The following is a 26,877-nucleotide window of genomic DNA, read 5'->3' as shown; positions in this document are numbered from 1 at the left end:
GGCCCCCCAGGCTCACGCTGCGCCGGGACGCGGGGCAGGGCGCAGGTCGAGAGCCGGGCGGCCGGGAGGGGCCCCGGCCCGGGAGCCTCGTCTTTGCGGGCTCTCGGCCGGGTGTAGTTCCCCGGGGTGCGCCCGGCGCATGGTCCGCGGGGCCAGGGCCGGGCGGGCGGTGCCGAGGGCGCCGGGACCGGATTCCGAGCCGAGTGGGTCCGGCGGAGCGGCAGCTGCAGCGGGAGACGAGCCGGCGAGGAGCTGGAGCCTGAGCCACCGCCGGCGCGACCGTGCACCCCAAGCGCAGCGCGCAGCCGAGTGCGCCCCGCGCCCAGCCCGCCGCCCCCCGCGTCCCGGCAGCGCCCCCGCCATTGGCTGCCACCCTCGCCCCGCCCCCGCCCCGCCCCGCCCCCGCCCCGCCCGGCGCCGGCAGCACCACGGACAGCGCCGCGTGCCCGCCGGGCGGCTGGAGCCCAGCCCCTGTGCGCACCCGGGCGGGCGGCGGGCGGCGAGCCCAGCCCGGGCATGGCCGGGTCTGGGGGCTTGCCTGAGGTCGACCGGCCGGCGCACCCGGGAGCCGGTCCCTGGGCTGCTCGGCGTCCCCGTGCCCTCGACCTGGCGACCCCTGCCCGGCCCTTGTTGGGAGCCCGGGCGCCTGTGGGGACCTGGGGTGGGGCTGGGGGTTGGGGGAAAGCCTGCACCCTCGCTCCGGGGAACTTGCCCTGCGGGGCCCCTCCTCTTTTAATGCTTTGGGAACGTGGGTCTTGGGGGGAACAAACGTCTAGAGGAGAAGGAATGGGGAGGGGGTCTCCAAGAGCGGGTGCCCAGACCAGGGGTCCACTCCATCCCCCATATGCATGGGACCCTGAGGCTCAGTGTCCCTGAGGGCAGGGCCCAGCGCAGGGTCCAGGGTGACCTGCAAGGCGCAGACAGATGTGGAGTTACATAAGGGAAGATGAGGGGCCGGAGCGGACCCAGCCAAGAGGGGAGCGCCCACCCGGGGTTCAGGCCACCGTGGCTGAGGGGTGAGCAGCAAGCAGCTCTGAGCCCCGCCACGGACACCCGGGGTCGGCAGCGCGGTGGGGTGGTCACTGCTGCAGCGGACAGACGAGGTCACTGCGCTCCGGGCGCAGCCAGGGCAGCGGCTGCGCTAGCTCCTGCAGGAGGGGGTGGGGGAGGAGAGACAGGGGAGGCAGTGCTCCCCACCCCCAGAGGCATGTGCTCAGATTCGCCTGAGGGTCACGGACAGATTCCGCCTGAGACGCACACAGCAGACAAACAGACAGACAGACAGACACACCCACGCTCAGACACACAGACACCCAGGCTGGGGAACACATCAGACAGCAGACAGGGAGGGGACAGTGCCAGGGGAGAGCAGCGCACTTCAGCGGGTGCCTCAAAGAGGACAGAAATGCACGTGTCTGTGGGGGCGGGGTGGAGGTGGCGGGTGCTGGGGGAGATGCTGCAGACAGGACCCCAGGTGCTGGCACACACAGGCACCCGACACTCACAGCAGCCTCCCGATCACGTGGGGACCCGCCCCTCGCTTGCCCCAAGTGGTGCTTCGGAAGCTCTGGGGAGTGCAGGACTGGGCTCCCTCTGCTTCCGGCTCTGGGCTGGTTGCAGAGAGCAGCCCCCAGACCCGCGGCCCGGCCACCCCACCACAGCTTCGGGGCGCCTGCTCTGGGGGGAGGGGCTCGGATTCCAGCTCTTCCTCTTCCCAGGAGCCCTCTCTAACCACCTGGCTGCACTCATGCCCCCCCCCAGCAAACCTTGCTCCTCCTGCGGGGCTCCCCCAGCTTCCCCTCCCCCCACCTCAATGACCCCAGGGGCAGGAGCTGTACCTGGACAGCCCCTAGTGGTCAAGGTGGGACGTCCCTGGAGCCTGGCCGGCCGGCCGAAAGGAGCTGCCAGCCCCATCCAGCTGTCACCCCACCTTCCTGTGGCCTTTGTGGGGAGCCTGGCCCAGCCAGCAGCTCCCTGCCGAGTGGAGCCTCCCCCAGACCCTGCTCCTCCCCAGCCCCGCCCAGGCTGGCTCCCCAGGCAATGCCCCTGGGCACCCCCAGAGGCCTCAGCAGATGGTATTGGGTGGGGGTGGGGAAGGAACCAGCTCTCTCACTCACTGGCTGGGGCCTCAGTGTCCCCATCTTGAAATGGGGAACACAAGTTGGGACCCCAAGCAGGACCAAGGGTGAAGGGGCTCGGAGACCCACCCAGCCGTCTTCCCTTGCCCCCCTTCTCACCTGTAACACACAACTCTCCGGATGACCCCGGCAGAGGGAGCCTTCCAGGTGGTCTCTCTGCCCTGCAGGAGCTGGGGGGCAGCCCCGGGCCCACCGCCCACAGCTTTTCTGGGCAGCTGCAGCTGATCGCCACGGTGATGGTGAGAGTCCATCACACGTCGAGGGCACACGGTGTGTCTGCTGCTGGGACTCCGTGTCCTGCCTGTCATCTCACTGCACCCTGACAGGAAGTCCTCGGGGCCCCCCGGGGTTCAGAGCCCACACTGGTCCCAGCTGCCTGACCTTGGACGTTACTGAATTTCTCTGAGCCTCGAGGTCTGTGCGTTGCCCAGAGGGCTGATGGTGACCCTGCTGGTGCACACCCCTGCAGGCCAGACCTCACCGGCCCCGCCCCAAAGGTGGGCAGGCCCAGTGAGCCACCGGCCTGAGGTCACACAAGGCCGGCACGGCTCTCTCAATGGCCACCCTCCTGGCCCAGCCCTGAGGCCAGCAAGTGAACCGGCGTGACCAGCGCCCGTTCCCAGGGCCCTGGCCCTGCCTGGACAGGAGCCTGCTGTCCTCTGGGCTGGGGCCTGACTTGGCCAAGGCCGTGCGGGGGGGTGAGGCAGGTCTGCACATGGCCGTCCACAAGACATCTTGCCCTGGGGACTCTGTCCCCAGGAGTGGCTACCCCACTTGTGCACTTTGTGGCTTAGGTGAGATGGCCCATGGATTCAGGGGCAGTGGCCGATGTCCTGGCAGGCTGGTCAGGGGCCTGCGAGGAAAAGGACCAGACATGGAGACAGGAAGCTCCAGGCCAAGCCATGTGGACAGCCATGTGACCGTGGGCACAGCCTGCTGGGTGTTGGATCACACGTAAACGCCCACTTGAACGCATCTACCCCGAAGATGTGACATTAGCAAGCCTGTCATCGGCCACCCCAGAGCGGGTGTGATAGCACGAAGGGAGTGGCCCCACTGGAGGCCCACGGACTCCCACCTCCCGGCCCATGCGCAGCTGCTGCCCCGAATGTCTGACTCCCAGCCAGAGTCCAGCACTGAGCCCCGCACTGGGTGTGTTCCTCCAGGAGAGCAAGGCCCCGACCGCTGGCGAGTGACTCCGGCCCCTTCCGTGCCGGCCCACAGGGCCACAGACCTGCCCGTGTCCACAGAGCCCGCACCACGGTCAGGGCCTGTGGAGTCCTGATGCACACGCGTGGGCTCCCACAGAGCCAAGCATACGTCCAGGACCCACTTCCCAGCAAAGGAGCACACACGGTCCCGTGGCCATGGCGCTGCCCGTGCTGTGTCACCTGCCGCACCCTCTGGGAGCCGCTGGCCTCAGAGGATGTGGGGACAGCTCTTCCCAAGGCACACGAGCTCGGGGGCAGTAGCCCTCGGGGACAAGCACTGCCCTGCAAGATGCAGATAAAGAATCAGAGGCCTTCACGTGGCACTGCACCTCCGACAAGACCACGTGGCCAGGAGGCAGGAAAGCGGCAGGAGCTGCCCACCCCCCCATGGGGGCCCACTGGGGAGTTGGCACTTTTGAAACTTTGGCCTCTGCAGGGTTAGAGGTCCCTGCCTCCAAGGGAGCATGTTCTCACCAGGGAACACAGGAAGGGTCCCACTGAACCCACACTACGGATATCTCCCAGGCATTTGGAGCTCCTCAGGCCTGGGGCCAGCAGACAAGGAGAGGAGTCACCGTTCGTCAGGGTAGGTGGCCCCGCAGGAGAAGGGGGGTGGCAGGGCCTCGCAGGCACCACCGGGTCCCCTTGCCTGACGGTTCCTGTGAGTGGACAAGTGCAGCCCGAGAAGGTGTAGCAGCCAGGGGCTCAGCCCCTCCAGAATGACAGTAGCCCCCAGACCCGCAGAGGTGACAGCTGTGGTGGGGGTGGGAGTGGACAGTGGGGGGTGGGCACCAGGAAGGCCAGAGACCCGCTGCCCCTGCTGCCTGTCCCTGGGTCTCTCCCAGGCGTTATCCCCATAAATCTCTGGCCCCAATCCCGGCGTGACATCTACTTCCTGGAGGGCCCACGCTGGCCAGGTCCCGACTTTGAGAGGGAGGCCGGGGGTCTCCGCTGAGCAGGAGCATCTCGAGCGCAGGCCTGAGAGGAGGGTGGAGAGGGAGGTGCTATCTGGAGGGAACAGAGTTCCAGGCAGAGGGAACAGCAGGCTCAAAGGGCAAGAGGTGGGCGGTGTCTGGCATGTTCCAGGGACAGCGAGGAGGCCAGTGTGCTGGGGCGCAGAGTCGGGGGTGTGGGGAGACCTCTGAGCGGCAGGTCATGTGGCACCTCAAGCTGCGGCAAGGACGCTGATGTTTTCTCCGGGGAGACGGGAGCTCCAGGGGTGGGGCTCAAGGGACATTTTAACAGGGTCCCCGGCCGTGGTGAGAACGGTCTCTGGGGGGACGAGGGCAGAGGGAGCAGCGGGGAGGCCTTGCGGGAATCCTGGCAGGAGACGTGGCCGCAGTGGGTGGCAGACCTGGCAAAGCCCACACCTGAGGTCCGAGAGGGGAGAGGGGTCCGGGCTGACTCCACGGTTTGGGCTCAGACACCTCGACGGAGGCGCTGACACGAGTGAGATGGGGCAGGCCTGGGGGACGACGGGGTGCTCCGTGTGACAGCAGAGACTGAGGTGCCCACCGGACACCGGAGAGGAGAGGTCGCTCGAGTGAGCGGGTGGGGCCTGGTGAAAGGGGCTCAGGCTGCGGCAGCCACGCTGGGTGTCACCGGCATCAGACTGCAGTGCTGTGCCGCATACCCGGGCTGTCCTGGTGGCAGCTGTGTCCCCAGCGTCTCTCCTGCGTGGGGAAGACCCTTTCTTCCTGGAGCCAGGGGCTGCCCAGCGCTGTCACCGCAGAGCTCGGCCCCTGCTGTGTGGGGACGCGGCCTGCTACTGAGAATGTGGGGCAGCGGGGCCACCCAGGGCCAGTGCAAGGTGACTGTCCCCGGCCACAGCCAAGGACTCGTCAGGGTCTGGGTCCAGCACCAGCCACCTCTTCAGAGGAACCTCGATTTGCTTTCTCTTTCTGCCAGAGCTCATTTGAATATGGGAATGTAAATTTTTCTTTTTTTGTTCCATGTCTTTTTTTCCCCCTGGTGACATTCTGAGCCAGCTCTGGGTGCATCCTGATGAGCTCAGGGCTCGGGTGTGATAAGAATGGCGTCTGAGGCCACCAATTTGGAATAAAAAGCTGAGTCTGACTTTCTCTGCCTTTGGGGACAGGGCAGAATTGGGCCCACGGCCCAGGTGGTGGGAAGGAGAGAGGGGACAGGCGATCCAGAGATCTAGCTGCTGTAGTGTGGCTGCAAGTGACAGCACCAACTCACAGAGACCCGAGGAAGGGAGTGTCTGTCGTTGCCCAGCTGCAAAGTCCGGAGTAACGGGCTTCAGGCGCGGCTGCATCCAGAGCTCAGAGGGCGGCTGCTGCTCCCACCTTTCCCTGGGTTCGCCTCACTCTCGGGCAGGGGCCTCTCCCTGCAGCTCCATGCTGCTCGCCCCTGTCCCCTGCCCCTGTGTCCAGGAGGGGTGCAAGGGGCTGCCTAGAGCCCCGCACCGGCCTGGCTCGGGTAATCTGGTGCCTGGGCTCACAGTGGTGGGAGTCAAGCCACCTGAACTGCCGTCGCAGCCCCCGCGCTCCCGGCACGGCTGCAGGTGCTGGTCCCTGAAGCAGCCCCGGTAGCCTGGGGAGCCCAAGTGCCGTCCCCTGGCAGGGTGGGCTCGGTCAGCCGCCGGGGGGGACCTCGAGATGGCCCTCGCTCTGGGCTCTGTGCCTCCCACTGCCCGCTGCTGTGAGCACGGCCAAACAGAGAGAGGAGGCCGAGGTGAAGGGTGAGGGAGTGAGGGTGAGGAGGGCTGAGGCTCTGTCCCTCGGCAGACCTGGTGGCTCTGGAGGCCACCACAGGCCGCCCCGGAAGGAAGCCGGCAGCCCCTGGGTCTACTCTCTGTGCACCCAGAGCAGTGCGGCCAGGGGGAGGGGACAGGGCTGTGCCCACCCCACAGGCAGGCCGTGCAGAAAGCTGAGCTCCAACCCGAGTCACCCTCCCGCCTAGCCCTTGGGACCTGGGTCTCCCCCTGGGGCGGGGCAGGGCAGCTGAGGGCAGAGAGGACAGCAGGTGCCGGGCTCAGAGGCCGGAGAGGGCAGGAGAGTTTGCAGAGCTGAGTGGGGCTGAAATCTCCCGACACAGTGCTCTTCTCTCCTAAGGCTGGCGCCACGTGGAGATGCCAAGCACCAAGACGGGTCATCCTAGAAAGACTGCCTGGAGGACGTCTTGAGGACCAAGGTCTGGTCTGAGGGGCAGTGGCTCAGTGCAGGGCAGAGGCTGCCGGAGGAGACGGGGGTGGGCGGGGGGGTCCCTGGGGGCGAACCAGACTGTCATGCTGCTGGGACCGTCAGCCTCCCTCGGGGTCGGCTGGTGAGTACTTGCTGGAGTATTTGCGGGGTGGATGGAACGGGCTGCGTCTACGCAGGCTCCCTCTGTGGGTTAGAAACAAGCAAGTGACAGAGAAAACAGAGCTTTCTCCCCGCACCAGAGCCCTGAGCCCAGCTCGCTGTGTGGCCCTTGGAAAGGCCCAGGGGCCCCGGAACAGCTGGAACCCAGCTGCAAACCCGAATGCGGCTGTGGGGGAGCCCGGCCCCGCCCAGGAGCCTCCAGCTGTCCCCAGGAGTGTCTGCTGGGGCCTCCTGTGGCCGATCCACCGGAGCTCCGCCAGCGCTGCCTGGGGGCCAGGAGCAAACCCACACCCTGACCCCACCTGCCCCGCCAGCGCGCCAGGGCCTTGGAACTAGGTCAGGCCACCGACAGTAAGCGTCAACCCCTTGGGGTCACTGAGCCTGGCCAGAGGTAGGGACGGGCCACACTGACCAAGCGCCCAGCTCTGGTTCTGGAACCTGGAGCCTGGTGTGTGTGGGGGGGGCAGCCCGCCCACCTCCCCCATTCCCCCCTGCCCCTGTCCCTCCTCGCCCCTTCCCAGACCTCACCCCTTGCTCAGGCCTGCCTGGCGCCCCCAGGCCTCCCCCTCCCAGAAGCCCTCCATGTTGCTCCAGGTCTCCAATCTCTCCCGCGCCGTTCCCAGAGCCATCGACCCTGGGGCCCAGGCGATGGGAGTGCATGTGTGTGCGCTCGCTCCCTGGACGAACGTGTGGCACCCTGACCCCTCATGCAGCCCCAGCTCCCTCCCCTCTCAGGCAGCCTCCAGGGGAGAGCAGGGGCTCATGCGGGTGGGGCTCAGGGAGCCGCCTCCCCTACTCGGACGTGATGCTCCTGGGTGCCCCCGGATTCAGAGCACCCCCCGGGGGACCCGGCGCCTGTCAGGAGAATAAAAACTTACCGACCTCGCTGAGGGCCGGGCGCGGGATCCAGCTGCTGCCGACGTCCCTGGGCCCCTGCGTGCGGGAGGAGGACGGGGCCTGTGGGGCTCCCAAGGAGCGGGTGGGGTGTGTGTGCACGCGTGTCTCTGTATGTGTGCATCTGTGTCTGTGCGTGTCAGCGTGCACATCTGCGTGTGTGTCCGAGTGCGCCTAGGTATGTCTGTACGTGTCTCTGGGGTGTCTGCGTGTGTGTGTCCGAGGGTCCAGCCGAGGGTGAGCTGTGACGGAGGTGCCAGGAGGAAGCTGACACTGCCTCGCTCCACCCTGCAGGGGACAGGCCGGGGGCGTGGAGCCGTCCTCTGCCTCCACAGGGTCTTGGGCCAGGGCGGAGTCTGGAGATTGCTCTGGAGGCCGACCCCTCCCTGGGCCCGGGCCAAGTCTCAGTCCCTCGCTGGCCCCACACGCACTCACACGCAGCTGGGAACAAGGGGACAAGCTGCCCATCGGGGCTGCCGCGCCACGTGAGGGTGCCAGGGAAGTAGGGAGAGGGCCTCCGCGGCCTCGCACCAGGGGCCGAGGGGCTTTGCTTGTGAGCTCGCTTAGTGTGCCTTGCAACCCGCTGAGGCAGCCTTGGCGCGTCCCACGTGCAGCTGGGAAAACAGCAGGCTGCGGCTGGAACGAGGTCGCGAGCAGAAAGGGGCAGTGCTGGGTGCTGGCCCAGGACATGGAGCCCCAGCCCCAGCCCCAGGTCAGAGCCCACCTTCTGTGGGGCCACCTGGGCTCTCCCCGCAGCCCTGGCCCCCCTTCCCACACCTGCCAGACCTCAGCCTGCATCTGCCTCCTCCTGGCATCGCACAATCCCCTTGCTTTTCCTAAACGTGCTCTGCGGATCCAGGCAGAACTGGACATGAGCCCGTGATGAGCACTGAGGCGGTTGGGCGGCTCCTCCCTCCCCAGGGCTCAGTGTCCCTGTCTACACAATGGTGCAGTGCTGGAGAGGGGACGAGGGGTCCCGGAGAGGGGTCCCATGTGTGGAGGTGTGTGTGTATTGGCCAGGACCCTTCATTGACCAGGAGGAAAACCTTGGCATGCATCCAAGAGTCCACTGGCGGCACCTCCTTCAGGCATGGCTAGATCCAGGCGCCCAAGTGCTGTCATCAGAACCTGTGTCTCCCCAGCCCTGGGCTCAGCCCTGCCTTCCTCCCAGGCAGCCATTCCTCTTGGCGTGGCCCCTCCAGGCTGATGGCCCAGCTCAGTCCTGGGCAGATGGAAGTCCTCCGGCCTGAGCCCATGACCTGACTGATCACCCTGAAGACATGAGCGATGTCCCAGGTCCCAGTCACATGCCCCTGTCTAGGGCCAGAGGTGGGGTCAGTCTGCAGGTGGGTGGTCCCCAAAGAATGCAGGCTGTTCCTGGAAGATGGGGTGGTGCTGGGCACAGCGCCAGGTGCCCATCACCTGGAGCCGCGGCAGTGCCCCCAGGCCCTCCCAAGTGCCCCACGTGCTTTGTCTCCTCTGGGCCTCACCAGGCCTAGGAAACCGAGGCAGCCTGCCCAAGACCTCCATGAGCAAACCGCTGGGCCTAGACCCATGCGGGCTCCAGGTTCCCCCAACTGCCAGGCACCTGCCCAGGCCAACCTGTGTCCACCTGCTGCAGACACCCCGGGACATGTGCGAGCGCCCACTGTGGGCAGCTCGGCCAGGGCCCAGAAGGCAGAGTTGTTCCTGTGTCCAGCAAGTGGGTCGTGTCCCCCTGGCCCTGAGGACTTCCAAGCCCTGGGCCGTGGGCCTCCTGGCGGACAGCCTCCCCCCCGCGTGGGCAGCCCTGGTGAAGTGCCCAGCGCAGGCCTCTAATCAGGTCGTCCCCTCTTCCCCAGAACAAACCCAGCCTGCTCGCCCGGCCTGTCACTGTGCCTGAGGGGCCGCAGTCGCCCAGCGGCTGCCAACAACTCCCGAAGCCCCAAACCGGAGCGGCAGCCCCGTGGCTGCTTCCTGTACACACCCTCCTCGCCCAGGACGGCTGCCGAGCATGCCGGGCCACTGCGGAGGGAACTGGGGCCCGCCCCCAGCTGTTCAGGGTTTCGGGAGGGAAATAGCAGAGCAGTGAAGCTGCAGGTGCAAGTTGCCGGCCGGCCACAGAGCTCCCCGCGGCACAGTCCAGCCCGATGGCCACCAGCCCTCCCTGCCAGGAGCCGCGAGGACTGGGCTGATGCGCACGGCTCTCTGCGGTGACAGGGCCTGGCACACGGTGTCCCAGCTGTCTTCCCTGACTTCCTGTCCTAGGGATGGAAGGGGGAGCACCCATCCCCAGAAGGACCCCGATGCTTGGCCGTCTCTTACCCAAGCTCCCCAACCCCAGGTCCACCCGACAGAGCGCGTGCTGCCGCCAGGAATGAGGTGGGCAGCTGCGCCGGCCCCTCCCCGCAGGATCAAGCCGCACACACGGCGCTGCCCTCGGGCACCCTCGGCTCCTGTCCGTCCACCGTTCGGCCCCCCAGGCGTGTCTGCACTTTGCCCCTCCCCCCATGCCTGGCAGCTCCCCTGGCACCGGGGCCCAGCCAGCGGCTCTGGCCAACGCACTTGGCTCCCGGCAAGTTAAATCTAACCCGGTCCAGCTGTCTCTCCTCCGGCTCCCACCTGCCCCGCAGGCCCCCGCACAGGCACGAGCCCAAACCCCTCCCTCCCCACGTGGGCCCTCGGAAGGGTGCACAGAGGGGGGCTGGAGCCCCACACTTGCCCACGCTGGGCAACCCCTTTGCCCAGTGGCCCCTGGGGTCTGTGCCCAGCTCACGGCGGCACCCTGGTGCCCTGCGCGGGGCTGGCAGCACAGCAGGTTTTCGGCAGGCATCGCGAGAAGAAACAGGAATCCCCTTCCCATGAGTCCGGTGCAGGCAGGAAGAGGGGCCCCCCCGGACGGTGCTGAAGCTGGGCGGGTGCTAGGGCAGGGCCCGCGGGGCAAGCGCGTCAGGGAAGGCGGGCTGGGGACTCCCTGCGTCTGGCATTGCCCCTCCTCCAAGTATCACCAGCCCAACCTCACGCGTGCAGGGCGCTCATGGTCCACTTCCAGAGATGTCCACGTTTCTGTGCCTGGGGGAGACCTGGGCTACAGGCAGGCCTGGCCACACAGCTCCGAGTGGTCCCACCCCTTACGTGGGGCCAGCAGGCAGCCCCCTCTGACAAGTGACCAGCCATAATCTTCTCCCCTTAGCCCCATGTTTTATTTAGGTTGGCAACGGACTCAGCTAGCATGCTGTTGTCCTACCAAAAGTGACATAGCCAGCGAGGTGTGAGCAGAATGCCTTCAGGGACAGGTCCTCAAAGACAGCTGACTTATCTGGTCGGCAGCACTTCTGCCCTTCCTCGTTCCCTCCTCCTTCTTTCTGGTTAGTTATACATGTGACGGCTGGAGCACCAGCAGCTATTTGGGGCCATGAGGTGACACTGAGGATAGAAGCCAGCACTAGGAAAATGACACAATGAGACAGGAGCTGCGTCCCTGAGGATGTGCGGTAGCCTGCCAGCCTGGACAGCCTGGGCATGTGTCACATGAGAGAGAAGTACGTTTCTGTCTTGTTGAAGCCTCTGCTATTCTGGGCTTTCTCAGAAATGCAACTAACTCTAACTAATCCTGAAGGGCAGGCAGTTAGGTTGGCGCAAATGTCCCCTCCAGCAAGGTAGGAGGCCACTGCAGTGTCCCGCAAGAAACTTCATGAAAAAGGTGCCCAGTCCCAGTAAATCCTGAGTCTGCCTTAGGCCCCTCCTTAGGCCCTTCCTGTATCATGGGGCCCCCACGTACACCCAGGAGGAAGAGCTCTGGGAGGCCGCGCGGTGGAGGACACCTGTTGGCCTTGTTTAAACATTTTTCCCAAACCTGCTTGACTGTGGAACCCTTTCCCCCAGAAACAGAACCCCGGGCAGAAAGGCCGTGGGAGTCCGGGCCCCGCCCACTTCATCACCACTCTCCGGGGGTGGTTGAGGCGTCTGACCGAGATGGCACCTTCCAAGGTGCTCAGCGTGGTGCTGGGCACACAGAGAGTACACAGTAGGTTCCGGGGCTGCTGCTGCAGAGCTCGGAAGTGGGGGCCCCGGCCAACTCGTGAGCATGGAAGTCAAGGCTCCCACTCCGGCCCCCTTGATCGTCCTGTTCCCGCTGTTCTGGAGCTGCGGCCCGCACCCCACCCGTCCCTCGGGGTGGACCGGCCTGTCCGCTGGGCAGACGGCTCTCAGGGCCGCCACAGAGGCGGGGTGGGTGCTGCGGGTCAGGCGGGGGCCAGCCCCGGGGGAGGCAGTTCGCAAAGCCGCAGCGGAGAGGAAGCCGTGGGGTAAAAAGTTTGTGAGAGGAATACCATTTTTTTTCTTTTGGCAGAATTTAATGGGTGCAGATTGTTCAGGTCCCAAAGACATGGGAAAAAAAAAAAAAAAGAAAAAGAAAAAGCCCTTTGCTGCTGCTATTGATAACTTGTCTCTCTTCACGTGGTGGGTTCAAAACTAAAAATACTCTCCCTCCGACGACAGGGAAGCCAAGTGTTGTCACGTTGCAAGGAAGATTCGAAAGTTTTGGTGGGGAGGGATCAGCTTGAGCCACGTGAGGGCCAGGGCCAGGCCTCGCCTCAGTGGCCCACCACCCTCCGGCCATCCAGGCTGCATCCACGTAGAAGGTTCCATGACATTCCACAGGAGAAGTGGGCGACTGTCCTCTCCACAGGCCTGGGCGGAGCCGGGAGAGAGCTGGCGGCCAGCAATGCCGAGGACCTGCGGACGCCAAGTCCGTCGGATTTCCTGGGGCCGCTGTGGGTGCAGCCCCGATAAGGAGATAAACCCAGGCCCAGGGAACCAGCGGGGAGGGAAGAGTGAAGCGGGGCAGAGGGCAGGGGCTTTGCGGGCTGGACTGATACGCCGTCCAGTCCCGCTCGACGCTGCGACCCTGGACAAGCCGCTGCTCCAGGCCTCAGCGTCCCCGTCCAAAGGGGGAGCAGCTGTCTCTGTTGTCTCTGTTCTGCCTCCTTCATGGCGAGAGGGAAGGAAGCAGGTGACCAGGCATGGCTGTGACTGCTGGACCCAGCACGCTGGGCTCGGGGAGGGTCAGGATGGCACCTGGGTGGTGACCTGCCCGGTGGGGAGGAGGGAGGTGGTCCCCCCTCCTTGGCTAAGAGGACTCGGGGTGGGGAGGCTCCTAGAAATTCGGTCGGGAGCTCCTGCCACCATCCTGAGCGCTCAGGCCTGGTCTGGCCCCAGAGTTCTGTCGAGACATCAGGGGTCCATCCATGTTGTCCCCCGACATTCAGAAGGAGTTGAGACAGGGAGGCACCAATCGTCTGTGCTGGGTGGGGGGCAGCACAGTCGTCACTGTGGGGTTCACTCTCGGGGTTGGCTTGGTCTGAGAGCAGTTCACGTGGGAGCAGACACCCCCAAATCACCTACTAGACCAGCACTTCTCAGACTCTAGGAGCACATACAGCACACACGCTGCCGGCCGTGGCAGGGGGTCCCGGGGCCACGGCCACCTGGGAACACTTGGACATCTTGTTCATGAGCAGATCCTGGTCTGGGAGGCCTGCGCAGGGCTCGGCCTCTGTGAGGAGCTCCTGGGCCAGCAGCCCACGGACCGCACTGTGCCTGGGGCTGTGTTGGGCCACTGCTCACCGCAGGGCTCGGGGAGTCTCTTGACCTGCCTGAGGCGCAGCTGCTCATCTGTAAAGTGGGACTAACGATACCCAGGACCCACTTGATTGGCCGCGGCAAACTTGAAGCCAGATGAAGCGCGTAGAGCACTCAGCTATTGTCATCAGCATTACCACAGCATGGTCCATCTCTGTCTGGTTGTCCTCTCCCATCTTCCATCCCAGGGGAATTTTGCCTCTGGAATCGGCCTCTTGACCTAACGAAGACAATGAAAAACACTCCTGAATTGGTCCTAAGGCCCCCTCCCCTCCATCCACCGGCCAAGGGAGGATTCCCACCCAGTGCCATGTCGGGGACCAGGAAGGAGAAGGCGGTGGCGACACTTGGAGCCCAGTTATTGCCTCTGTTAAAAGGGGTCAACTCCCATCCCAGCCTCAGCGCCATGGAGAGCACGCCCCCTGCCCCCACACCAAGGCCAGGTGGAGCTGGCTGCATGTGGCCCTGGGTGGCCCTGGGCAGAGGAGGGTCCTTCTGCCTGAGCCTGATGTGCTCAGCAGTGGTGGAGCCCCTTAGTAGGGGCATGTCCCTTGCACAGGGGTCAGAGTCCTAGAGACAGATGTGCAGGGTGGTGGGTTTCTGGGACCCTGAGCTGTGGAGGGACGCTGTGGAGCATGGTCACGTCCATGTCAACTGGCCTCATCGTCCTTGCCCTGGCTTGGGGGCCTGTGCACCTCCCCTTCCTTCTGCCGGCTGGAGTCGCTTTCTTCTGGGGTAACCATGGCAACGCCTTTGTTTCTGAGCCTGCCCGCCTCCCTCCCTGTTTTCTCTTTGGGAGAGGCTCAGAGGCTCCTTCCTAGTCCCAGCACGTCCCCAGCGGCGCTGGCAGACAGTGGGCCACCCCTAGCATGGGGGAGCGCCGGCGTTCTGAGCCCGCCCTGCCGCAAAGGCCCCACTTGTCCACTCACACCCTGATGTTTACAGAGGGCACCAGCGTCTGCCACGGGGGCCACAGATGCAGCAGAGGCCTGTCCCTGCCCCAGGGTCCTGCTAAGGGCGACCTGGAAGGGCGAGACACGGTCAGAGGGGGGAGCCCAGAGGACCGACTGGGGCTGGCTCTGTGGGACCTTCAGAACACGCTGCAGGATCACGGGGGTGGGTGTTCTTGCGGCCCCAGGGAGTCCAGAGCTCCCTTGGCTCCGCTTAAAACTGGCTTAAGCAGGAGAGAGAATGTGGTAGCTCATGTAACTGAAAAGGCTAGGACAGCGCTTGCTTAGGCTCTGCCGCTTCCAGGTGACCCCGTGGCATTTGCTCTTGCCTTCCCCTGGCTGGCCTCACGCCGGCACACCCCTCTCAGGCCTCTGGCCTGCAGGCTCAGACCGCCACCCCTGTGTCGCCCAGCCCTGTTCTGGAGATGTCCGGGGGCAGATGGGTGAGTCTTTCGACTTCGGCCTCCCCCCTGGTCCAGACACTCTGACGCTACAGCAGAAGTCCAGGGCCAAGCCTCCTTGGCCAGCACAGGGTCACAGGCTGCCCCTGTACGGCCGGGGTGACTCCGAGCGGCAGGCGGGCTCCCAGCACCACACTCCTCTCAAACCAGACCCCGGCGCAGGTGGGAGACGGCAGAGGAGCCCTGTGTGCGAAGGGAAGCCCGGGGCCACAGGCTCAGAGAGACGCGTTAAGTCGCCCAAGGCCGCACAGCGGCGAGGATGCGAGCCCGGCCGACGCCAGGGCCCCTCCTGGGCTCCGCCGCCAGCCGCTGTCGGGCGGGGGGCCCCGACGGGCTCACATGGGGGTGAACCGGGACGCACGCAGGGGAGGGAAAAGGCGGTGGGGGACAGTGGCGACTGCGTGGGACGGTGGGCAGCAGCCACGCCACCGTCGCCGCGCCCCCGGATGTGCAGAAAGACCCCAGGGTCTGGCAGCCAAGGCGGGCCTCGGGGGCCAGCACCGCGCGGACACCAGCGCACCGACTCGCCGTTTGCAAACACGCCTGCGCCGCAGCCACACCCCCTCCCTCCCTCGCGGCGGTCAGGATCTGCATAGCCCCGCCCCCCGCCGCGATGGGCTGGCCGCGCCGTCACTCCTCCGCGCGGGCGGGGCTCCGGGGGCGGAGGGAGGGACCGCCGCGGCGACGTGATTAGCATAGTCCCGCCCCCGGCGCTGCCGCCGGGCCGGGCGCTGATTGGGCGGACGGTGGTGTCGCGTCGGCGCCGGGCGCAGCGTGTGGCGGGCGCGGGCTGTCAGTCGGCGGGGCGGCGGGCCGCACTTCCGCCTTGGTGTCAGTGGGTCGCGGGCCTGCGGGGCGGGGGCGGGGTGGGCGGCGAGCGCGGCGGGCGCCCAAGGGACCGCGTCCAGGTGAGTGGCCCGCGGCCGCCGAGCGAAGGCGCGACCCCGGCGGGCGGCGGACCCCGGCGGGCGGGCGGGGCGGGACCCGGGCCCGCAGGCCGCGCGGCCCCATCCCGGCCCGGCCCAGGCCGTAGCCCGGCGCCGCGAGGAAACTTTGGGAGCAAAGTTGGGGCCCGGCGGGCCTCGGGCCGGGCCGGGCGGCCGCGCCCTCCCCGCGGTGGCCGGGCGGCTGCCCCGGGAGCGGACGGGGCCGCCGCGCCCCGCTCAGCCCTGCCCGGGCGCCTCGTGCGGGACGTGGGTTCGGTCCCGGCGCCGGGCGACGTCGCGGGTGGGGGCCGTGGCGAGCGCGGCCGAGGCAGGTCCAGCCGGGAGCACCGGCCCTCGCGACCCAGCCCCTCGCCTGGGGGCGCTGCCCGTGTGGGTCTCCATCGCCCGCCCTGCGCCTTGGTTTTGTTTTTAGTTTATAAATCTCAGCAGACTGGACCTACTGGTGAGAACTTTTTACTCAACACATACTTGGCAAGCTAGCTTTAAGAGGTTCCTTCTTTCTCCGCAGTCACTCAGAATATGCCTTCAGACTTCATAAGCCCCGATGGAGACTGTGAGACTGTCACAAAGTCCGTCTTGCTGGTGTACGTGGGGACCCGCAGGCTGGTGGTGTCCCGCTGGCACAGGTTCTCCCGAGTCTGAGGTTCCCCTCCCAGGAAGCTGGCTCACGTCTCCGGGGCTCTTGTTCCGAATGGTCCTTATAGAAGAAGACCATGGGACAGGCCCTGGCTTGGGACGAGCAGCCTTTGGATGACTCCCTCTCCCGGGACTGCCTTTGCACATCCGGAGAAGTGGTCTCCTTCAGTTTGGCCCCACAGACGTTTCTTGAATGCCTGCCGCGTGCCTGGCTGCGTGCTGCACAGCCCCTCAGCCTGGCGGGGATGTTGAGGCGTAGCTGAGAGCAGAAGTGCCTGGGCTGGCCCAGCCCCGGAATGTCGGGGGCCAGGCGTTCTCGTGCTCCTCGATGCCCTTCCTAACTTTGTGCACGGGTTGCCTTCCCTCTCTCTCAGCCTCAGTTCCTTCATCTGTGGCGGGTAGCATTTACTTTGCTGATCCGAGGAGCAGAGGAAGTCATTGTCTACAGTACTCTCTGACACGCAGCGTGTGCTCCAAAATGCTAGTTCTCTTTTCCCCGTGTCGAGGACAGGAGCCTGGTTGACAGCACTTCCTCCCTGTCCATCTGGCACCGTGCCTGCTGGTGGTGTCATTTAAAGCGTGATGATGAGTGAATGGGTGACTGAATCTCCTTAGTAGAACTCCATCTGTTGGTAACAGTTCTTACCTGAAGAGGTGATATTTAACGATTGTTTTAGGGCTGTTTCCAGCACGTTGTATTGTCTTCATTCAGGTAATTCTCACAACAGTCTACGAGATGACAGGTGCTACGTGATCCTCAGCTCACTCATGAGGAGGTTGAGGAATAGAGAGGTTAAGCAACTTACCCCAGTTCACACAGCAGTAAATTATAATATGAACCAGGGATTTGAACCCAGGCAGTCTGGCTCCAGAGTTCACACTCTTTTTTTTTTTTTTTTGAGACAGAGCCTTGCTCTGTAATCCTGGGTGGAGTGCAGTGGCATCATCATAGCTCACTGAAACCTCAAACTCCTGGGCTCAAGCATCCTCCTGCCTCAGCCTCCCAGCTATCTGGCACTACAGGGGTACGCCACCACACCTGGCTAATTTTTCTGTTTTTAGTAGAGACGGGGTCTTGCCCTTGCTCAGGCTGGTCTCAAACCCCTGAGCTTAAGTGACCCCCTGCCACGGCCTCTCAGAGTGCTAGGATCATAGGCGTGAGCCACTGCGCTTGGCCCAGAGTTCACACTCTTAAACATCACCCTGTACTGCCTTTTCTTTGTATTTTTTTTGACAGGGTTTCACTCTGTCACTCAGGCTGGAGTACATGGAATGCAATGGTGTGATCATAGCTCACTGCAGCCTCAAACTCCTGGGCTCAAACGATCCTCTTGCCTTAGCCTCCCCAGTAGCTGGGACTACAGGTGTGCATGAACCACTGAGCTTGGCTAATTTTTAAAAATTTTTTTTGTAGAGATGGGGGGGTCTCTCTGTGTTGCCCAGGCTGGTCTTGAACTCCTGGCTTCATGTGATCCTCCTGCCTCAGCCTCCCTAAGTTTTGGGTTTACAGGCGTGAGCCACCACGCCTGGCCTATATTGCCTTTTAATACCAAGATTTTTCCTTTAGCATTTTTGTTTATAACAGTCTAATTATGCTACATGTCAGAACTTTGTTTTTTGTAGCATATATAACTAACAGATTTTCATTTTTTTGTGGGCCTGAGTGTTTATAAAAATCATTTGTTTCTTCTAAAATAATTCTCCATCTGGCTATCCAGGGTTTTGCTGAAGTACCCCACCCGCTGCCTCGTTCCTTTGTCACTATCAGTCACTGGTGCTCGCCACATGGAAGGGGTGAGTTGGGGGCCAGGGTGCTGACTGCCGCATGCAGTTCAAAGTACGAGGTTTTCGTTTTGAGTTCAATTCTGAGTGGACTTCATGCAGTGCGTCCTAAAGTGTACACTTAGGACATTTTTCTTCTCTCCTCCCAAGTGCATTTAGAGGGGTCAAACTCTGTTAGGTCTCACATCTTGATGACCTCTTAATGTTAAAAAGTGCCTTACAGCTTTCATCCTAGCGTCTGTCCTCCATGCCCTCCAGGAAATGGTGGCACATGGGTCTTGGATATGTCCTTAAAACGTGCTTGACTTATAAAGTTTTATTACATTCAGTTAATCATAAAAGTGACATTTCTTTTTTTGACGAGGAGATTTTTAATGTATTTTATGGACGCTATCTGAACCAGGGAATTTACTCTCTCCTGAAAGTGATCTCTGTAGCATCCCTGAGAAAGCCGTGTCTTGTCTGGCGGGGGTGGAGTGAGTCTCTTAGTGGCAGCAGTGCTGGCCAGCCCGCTGGGTGGCCGGCGTGTTGCTTTCATGAATTTAAGCATGTTTCCGAAGGTGGCGTGGGGGACGTGGGGCTCCCTGGGGCCCCCAGGTCCCGACTGTCCTTCTCCAGCTGGTGGACAGAGACAAGTGGCTGTTTGCCTTTGCAGCGGGTTATTGTGAGGACTGTGCGTGAGAATAAGCGTCGGGTGTCTGGCGTGTTGTAGGTGCTCGGAATGCCCTTGGCTGCCCCACCTGAGAGTGCTGGAACTGACGTCACCCCAACGATGACACCACACACACAAATGCAGTTTAGAAAGGAAGCCGAGGAAGTCTTTGCTAGGCAGATTTGTGTTCTTTTCGACGTGTGTTACCGTTGAATGACCATTCAAGTGAGGGTCGTGCTCATACAAGATCTCTGGGCACGTGGGGACGTGGCTGCTGTGACTCAGGTGGGGCCCCTGTGGGCCCACCTCCCGGCCATGGCCGCACTTTCTGGTGGCTGCCGACATTTCAGTAGTGTTCAGTGCTGACGGTCAGGTGTGAGGTTTACTTCCAAAACTTAGTGCCCTGTGAAGTTGGTCTGTAAAGGCTAAAAGGAAGCTAGTGTTTGAACGTGCCTGATGATTAAAAGATACCTAAATCCTAAGAGTTAATATTTTAATTCTAGTTTGACACTTTAAATGCAGTTTCCATGTTTACTAATGTGTGTCTCTGATATATTTTTACTTTTTCAGTTCTTGCTAATGAATGTCAGGTATTGGTGCTGCAAGGCCTCATCTGACTGCTGGTCTGGGTTTGAGTCTCGACGTGGGCGTGTGGCGTGTGGCGTGTGGCGTGTGGCGTGTGGCGTGGCGTGGCGTGGTGTGCACGCTGGCCCGTCCTGCAGCTCTCGATAATAAACGGCTCACGGAGATGTTCCCATGAACTTTTGGGCACCTCCTTCCTTTTCCTTCCAGATTCAGAAAAGAACGTGGGGTCATTTGGCAGAATTTCCACACCCGTGTGTTGTGCTGAGGAAGGGAGTGAGCCTTTAGAAAGGACCGGGCCTGAGGAGGGGCCTGTGGACTGCCTGACGGGTGTCTGTTGCTCGGCGCTTGCCCACCTTTCTTCCAGGGGAGCACTTGCTTGCTCTATTTTGAGAAGCAAACTCTGGGATCAGGGCGCTAGTGGCTGGCGCCACAGCTGGGGGGCCTGGCCCCCTCTCCTGGCCTCAGCTGTGCCTCCTCACCCCAGCACCGAGGGGGGCACTGTCCCTGAAGCTGAGGTGTGTCAGTGCGGGTCAGTGTGGGAAGGGTCCGAGGGGCTCTTCCTGGGCAGGCCCTCAGTGAGTCCCTTTGCCAGAGGGGCCGGGACCCCAGCTTCGCAGGCGCTGGAGAGCACGTGTCCTGGGCTGGTTGGGGAGCCCTTGGGGCACGTGGCCTGGAGGACAGCAGTCTGGGGAAGCTGTGCGGAGTCCTGGTTCTGGAGAGGTGAAGGCAGGTGGGAGGGAGGCTGTCATATGCGGAGTGAGCAGCTGAATAAACAGAGGGATCAGGGCTGGGAAAGGGTCAGCGGGAACCTGGCTCCTGGTGTCGCTGTGCTTGGCCAGAAAGTGACTTCCATTATTGCCTCAAAACCAGGGTGGCTGTGTGATTCCGTGTCCAAACCAGGAAACCAGAGAGTGAAAGAAGCAGGGTTCATGATCCCAGCGGGAGTCAGGCACGGATCGGGGCTGAAAGAGGCCGTGGGCTGGATTATCGAGGTGTCTGGCGTGTGGGTGTGCTCTGGCTTTGTGTTGGCCTCTCTGCTGCCGTGGAGCAAAGCCAGGACTCGAGACTTGACAGATACCTGTGTTCCAGATGCATGTCAACCGTGGGAGGGGTCCCAACGCCCGAGCGGGCAGGGCAGGCGGCCGAGCTGGGTGAGGAGGGCTGAGGCACCGTGGGGCCCTGCCTTCTGCCATGCTGCCTCCCGCCACGAGCTTTGGGCTGCAGGGCTGAGGCTTGTCAGCGCACGAGGCTTCTGGGCCAATGGAGGGTTTTCAGAGCTGGCTTCTCATCAGAAAAGCCCGGGGACCTGGTGGAGTGCAGGCCCAGGCCCAGGCCCAGAGTTACTGAGGCTGAAGCTGCGTGTTTAGCAGGCTCCTGGGCACGTGCTGTGGGCCTTCTGCACGCAGTTCCAGGCCAGCACTGGGCACCCACTGTGCGGTCAGAACCCTTAGTAGGATCAAGGACTCTCTTGAGAACTTAATGAATAATCTGAATCATTTTTCTGGGGAAAAAAAATGAACACAGAGCTTTGCAGTTTTTTCCTTTTTCTTTTTTTTTTTTTTTTTTTTGTTGAGACAGAGTCTCACTTTGTTGCCGAGGCTAGAGTGAGTGCCGTGGCGTCAGCTTAGCTCACAGCAACCTCAGACTCCTCGGCTTAAGCGATCCTCCTGCCTCAGCCTCCCGAGTAGCTGGGACTACAGGCATGCGCCACCATGCCCGGCTAATTTTTTCTATATAGATTTTTAGTTGTCCATATAATGTCTTTCTATTTTTAGTAGAGACGGAGTCTCACTCAGGCTGGTCTCGAACTCCTGACCTTGAGCGATCCACCCGCCTCGGCCTCCCAGAGTGCTAGGATTACAGGCGTGAGCCACCGCGCCCGGCCCTTTTCCTTTTTCTTTCTTTCTCTTTTTTGTGGGGCTGGGGAGGGGGTGTCAGAGATTCATGGATTTCCCTGACCTTGGTTTAAACACCCACCCCCACTGGTGCTCAGGAAGTACAGTAGGGAGTGGCGTGGGCAGGCCTGGCGCTGGGGTGACAGACTTCTCAGCGCTGTGAAACCGGTTAGGGGCTGAGCTGAGCGCAGCCTGTACAGGCCAGTATGGAAGGGCCTGGAACAGAGGCGTGGGGGAGGGAGGCGGAGCCACACTCCTGCCCGGTGGGGTTTCTCCCAGGCTGGCTCCCTTCCTCTTGCTGGTTTAATTTTCCTTCCTCCTCATGGCTCCGTCCTGCGTCCTGTGCAGGACCCTGCTGTGACAGCGGGCGCCTCTGACCCTCCGTCGCACGCTTGCCCCGCTCTGCTCCTCTTGGGGCCGGAGGGTTTGAGCCTGGGAGGTGCCCGGCAGTGGCAGTCCAGGCGGGGCCAGCCGCCGGGTTCCATGGTTGCTCTCAGGGTACCTGGACTGCCCTTGGGGTGGCTCTCTGTGAGCGGGAGCCCGTAGGCTTTGGGAAGCATACCATCCAGAACTTTCTCACCCAGCCTCTTGGGCTGCATTTGAACAGCTTTTTTCTGTGTTGCATAATGGTGAGGTTGATTAAAACAAATGTTTTTGTGCAAAAGAGCTTCTATTCATCTTGTGTGTGTTTGGAAATACATTGTACTGGGGTGGAAGATGATGCCCCCTGAAGTGTGGGATGTGTGTTTGGCACTTACTGTTCAATAGTGAGCAGTTCGATCCAGTCGAGGAAAACACTTGAGGGGATTTATGGCCGTGGGGCGTCGGGGGCACTGGGCGGAGAGTCGCTTGGGGAAGAATGCAGCTCTCTGGGCTGCTCTGCAGACCAAGCCAGCTTCACCCTTTGCCTGCTTGTCCAGGCCACCCTGTTGGTGTGGATAATGGTAAACTGTGGGTGCATAATGCTGTTGTTTACACAGCGTGGTAGGCTCACTTGCTCTCGAAAGTCTAGAAACTTTCTGGTTTTTGCGTGAATTCTTAAGTCATGGCTTGGGCCATGTATGTGGCCATGCCGCATTATCAGAACGAAGAGCTGAGATCTGTCCCGCCAGGAAGCGTTCTGTTTTGTCTGGTGGCGGCAGCTGATTGTGATGAAGTGTCCGTAGCCTCACACCAGGAAAAGCATGCAGCCCGAGGTGCCCGAGACCTTGGTGGTGCCTGCTGGTTCTGCCCTCAAAAGAGCACTGTAATGGCACGTCACGTGCAGCTGACTTAGCCCGTTTGCCAAAGGGCGAGGAACCAGTGTTTGGTCAAGGTCATGCTTGGGTCCTTCCCCGTCACCAAGGCAGAGTGTGTTTGAGGTCCCAGGCCTGAGCGGCCTGCAGTGTGTGCGTCACGAGTGATGATCCGAGGACGTGGGCTGAGGACAGACAGCCGTGCACATTCCCCTTTTGAAAAATGTTTTTGTTGTGAGATTAGGACTTGTTTATTTGATTCTAAATTTATGCAAAATCTGTAAAAATAACCCCTAAGCTTTTACAATGACAGGAATATTAAGGCTCGATGTTTCCTCAACAATTAGCAAAACCCATGTTTCAGCGGGTAGGACTCGAGCCATCCTAGGAGGTTTTGGAACTGAGACTAAAGGGGCTTGGCCCGGTTGGTGTCCTGCCCCTTGTCCACAGAGGGGTCGGCGTTTGGGGGCTGCTGTGTGCAGGGACGGCTGCTGTTCCCACTGCTCCTGACAGAGGCCTGGACCTCCGAGTGCAGGCTGGTGACGTCCCCTGCGCCACTGCTGCCTCCGCTGCCCTCCGGTGGGGCCAGAGGTGCTTTCAGGGCTGAGCACAGCCCAGGGGGCCCGGGAGAGCTGCTGTCCGCGATGGCGCTGCTGGCCTTGCGGGCTGACCCCGCAGTTAGCGCGCTCACGTCCTCACTCGCCCGCCACATTTCTAGCGCCTGTGCTCGCCCGCGGCCAGCGGGGACTGCACCGCACAGGGCAGACAGAACTTTTCCAACACCACACGGGGTTCTACACTCAGCTGCAAAGCTGTGAGATGTTGACTCTCTGTTTTTTGTGTTTTACAAGAGACGCTGGAGACTGGCGTGGCGACCAGCTGGGCACCGGTGGGGCGGGGCCTCTAGGCATCCAGGCGACGTGGGGTTCGTGTGCAAAGTGGACGTGTAAAGACTGAGATGCTAAAAAGCGGTGACCTGGAAGGCAGTGCAGCCGGGAAGCACTGTCCACGCCAGTGGCCTGGCTCCGGTGGGGAGGGGTGCGGTCTCCGAGAGGCCTGACCACTCCTGCCCCGGGACTGGGGGGCTCCAGGCCCCTCAGGCGGCTTCCTTAGCAGGTGCTGGGGGACGAGAGCCTTGGGCTCCCTGCCGCCCTCCGGGGCACACGGGTGGCGCCCTGTTCTCAGGCTGCTTTCCCTCCGTGTGTCCGTGTCACTGGGCGGCCTTTGTCCTGCTCTCTGTGGTTTAATTTTCCCATCCTCCATCCTTGATCCGGGAGACCTTCTGTCCTTTAATTCCTACAGAGAGCTGGTTCTGTCCATTGTGTGCTCAGCTTTGTGACTCCAAAACTTGTTTTGTTTCCTGGTCTTGCTGCTCTGGCAGCATTGAAGTGTTACTGTAACATCTTTCCGGGGCTCTGAGCAGCCAGGTTGCTGCTGGCCTCCGGGGAAGGAGCAGCTCCGTGGGGATGTGCCGGTGGCTTTGGTTTGCTCCCCGGCTGGCCCTGCCTGACCCTTATTCTGCTCTGCACTGGGTGGGCTCGTCTGTTAGCCTTGACCGTGAGTGACGGCAGGTGCTCTGACGTGCACAGTGGTGCTGCACCAGGCACTTGGCACATGACGGCGGTTTGCTGGGCTCTGTGTCAGGCGTGTTCTCCATGGAAGCTGGTTTGTGCGCCCGTTGGCTTGAGCAGGTGTGGAGTAGCTGAGCTTCCCGCTGAGCTCGGGCACTTGCGTGGCCTTCCTGCACTTCCTGCGCAGGTGCCTGCCATGTGGTCGTGTGGCGTGTGACCGCTTGGGGGGCAGGGGCAGGCCTCATGGTCCCCGTTCCCTGCGGCTGCCCTGGTGCCCTGGCTTCTGAACCCTCCTGCCACCCGGAGGTGTGGCCTGCACAGCTCAGAGAGGACCTGGGTACGGAGGGGACCACAGTTTCCCGACTGCGTGCATTTGCCCGTGGAATGAGCTAGAAAGTCGATGCTGGTTACTTTGAACTGTCAGGAGGGTCTGAAGGAGAAACGTTCTCTGAGGGTGGAGTGTTGGGATTTTTAGGGTCCTTTGTACGAGCCCTATCATTGTCAGTAGCGGGGACTTTCTCCCTTCCAGCAGAACGTGACATAAGTTAAGAGGCTGGTGTGGTGTGCTCTGTGCACGGTTATGTATCTGTTGGTACTGCTTGCTGATATAGTTTTAAATTATAAAATAAAACACATTATTTTGAGTAAATTAAATTTAGAACCTCAGAAGTGGTTTAGAATCCTCGCGTCAAGAATCCTTTGCTTGTGAAGGGCACACCCGGACGGCCTGCCCGTTTCCGACAGAGAAACTGAGCGCGTTACTGTGCAGTGGGCACGGTCCCCAGGCTCCCAGGCTCGCACTTCCCAACTGCCAGACCTGTTGTTCCCCCGGCAACGTAAAGGTGGATTCGCACTGTAAGCGTGAGGGTACAGCCTTCATGCAAGTGGTGGGACAGGGACAGCACCCTCAGGAGAACTTGACAGGTCTCCTTTCCGGGACTGGTGGGGAGCCTGGGCCAGCGCCCCTGGGTGGGCAGTGAGCTCTCCCCCGCCCCACCCTGACGGAGGAGGAGGAGGAGGTGCCAGGCCAGCTCCAGCTCGTTCCTCCGGGCTTTTCTCTAGACTTAGGGAAGGGAGATGTTGGCCAGAAAAAGCTGATTAAAACAAACACAAGAAAACCCCAGCAAAGCCCTTTCCTGAAACACCGTCTCCAAGGATTGTCTTCTGAGTGCAAAATAAAATCTGCATGTAGAAGAACATGTTCAGGAAATAACAAATCCCGCCCTTCTGCTGATGCCTTTTCTCCGACAGTTAGCTTTCTGTATGGTCCTCAACTTCGATAGAATTTCGATGGAATGCTCAATTATGCAGCCCGGCTTTTGCTTCCTTTGGTGGAAGAACCTTAACTCTGGAGGGATTCTCAGACACAGCCCCGTATGCCCCCTCGGGTGTATAGGCTGGGCCTGGGGCTTGGGGCCTTCTGGGCAGTGGAGGAGGCCTGTGTGTGGACCAGGCCTCTGAGCGGAAGTCCAGGGGTGGGCAGAGGGCAGATGGGAGGAAGGACGGAGGGCCTGGCCAGGCACCGGGGACATCTGTGCCCAGAAGCCCACACTCTGCCAGCCCCTCCTCCCTGGCCCAGGCTGGTGCTGGGCTGAGCCCCGGTGTCTCTCTCAGGGGCCTGCCCGGGAGAGGCTGTCCCGGGAGCACCGTGCGTCCCAGTCTCCCCTCATGACCAGCTTCATGGGGGCAGGACCACCCTGTTTGCGCCAAGGCCTAGCACCGAGTGAGCTCCTGGTGCTTGTTGGGTGAGCAAATGAAATCCAGTTGTTTTGTGCTGATAGTCGGGAGCATTCGGGCCTGGGCTGGGCCTTGATAAAATGAAGAGGATAAATGCGTGTTGGCTGTTGTGGCGGCTCCTTCGGGAGGGCTGCCCGTGAGCCTAACTGACCTTGTGAAGCTCGTGGGCGTCTTAGCGGAAGGCCTCACTGGGCGGGTCATCTCAGGTACTGGTCACGGCTGGCCCCGGCCCGCACGGCGGGAACGCAGGCTGCAGCCAATGGGTGTTCGTCTAACCTGACACCTTGCGCCCTCACTGTAAAGATTTTCCGTAGGCTTTGATTTTGGCACTGGGACTTTGTAATAGGTAAGGAAGCATAAAAAAAGGAGGAAATGGCTCCTGACCTGCTTTTCACCGTGGCAGACGGCGCACACAGAGCCACAGGCAGAACCCGCGTGGTCCCTCAGTGCCGCTCGGCGTCAGCAGTGTGCGGCCCAGGCCCGTCCTGTTCAGCGCGTCCCCGCGTCTCAGAGAAAGCCCCAGCCCTGCTGTCGTCTCACCCATGCATATTTCAACGTGTAGTTCTAAAAGATAAGGCTTCTTTAGAAAGATACTATTGTGATACTTTGAAAATGAGCAGTATTCCTGTCATCAGCTGTCCCCTCTGGTCAGATTCCCAGTGCTCCTGCAGTGTCTCCACCAGACCCCAGCTGTGTGTGGCCCAACCTGAATCCCGCTTCAAGCATGGTGTTGGTTGGTGTGTCTTTTTTTCTTTTTATTAGAGACGGCCCCGCTCGGCCTCCCAGGCTGCAGTGCAGTGGCGCCATCATAGCTCACTGCAGCCTCCACCTCCTGGGCGGGGCATGTTTTTTCAAGGTAGCTTCTTGGAGGTATAATTAGCATAGAATAAATTGCACATACTTAACGTGTACAGTAAGTTTTGACGCGTGTGTGCACCCATGAAACATCACTGTGCTCAAGATAGTGAGCGGTCCTCTCACCGGTCGGCCGCGTGTTTTTCGTTATAATTTATCGTTGGAGAAATCTGGCCGTGTCCTGCCTGGGTCCTGCTGACTGTGTCCCCGAGATGTCGTCTGACACGACGCCCACATCCGCGAAGCTGCCTCCCAGGCGAGACCTCGCGCACTTCCTTCTTCCCTCTGCCACTCTCCTCTCCTGTGACGCTCGTGTCCTGGGAAGCTGGGTTGTGTCCCCTGGGGCTCCCTGGCTCTGGAGGCGGCCGGCGCGTCCTCAC

General features: G+C 61.9%; 1 protein-coding gene across 1 annotated transcript in view; it reads left to right on the top strand.

Annotated features, from left to right (window-relative positions):
* Window positions 1-15,425: 15,425 nt before the first annotated feature.
* The window catches only part of OSBPL2 (oxysterol binding protein like 2), a 41,478-nt gene continuing 30,026 nt past the window's right edge, over window positions 15,426-26,877 (top strand). The window contains exon 1 of the mRNA XM_069496289.1: window positions 15,426-15,510. The gene's annotated coding sequence lies outside the window, so the exon portion shown is untranslated. The remainder of the gene's footprint in view (window positions 15,511-26,877) is intronic.

Source organism: Eulemur rufifrons, chromosome 20, assembly GCF_041146395.1.
Source record: "Eulemur rufifrons isolate Redbay chromosome 20, OSU_ERuf_1, whole genome shotgun sequence".
NCBI classification, from domain to species: Eukaryota; Metazoa; Chordata; class Mammalia; order Primates; family Lemuridae; genus Eulemur; species Eulemur rufifrons.
The sequence above is the reverse complement of the archived record's forward strand: the minus strand, read 5'-3'. Positions and strand labels throughout refer to the sequence as shown.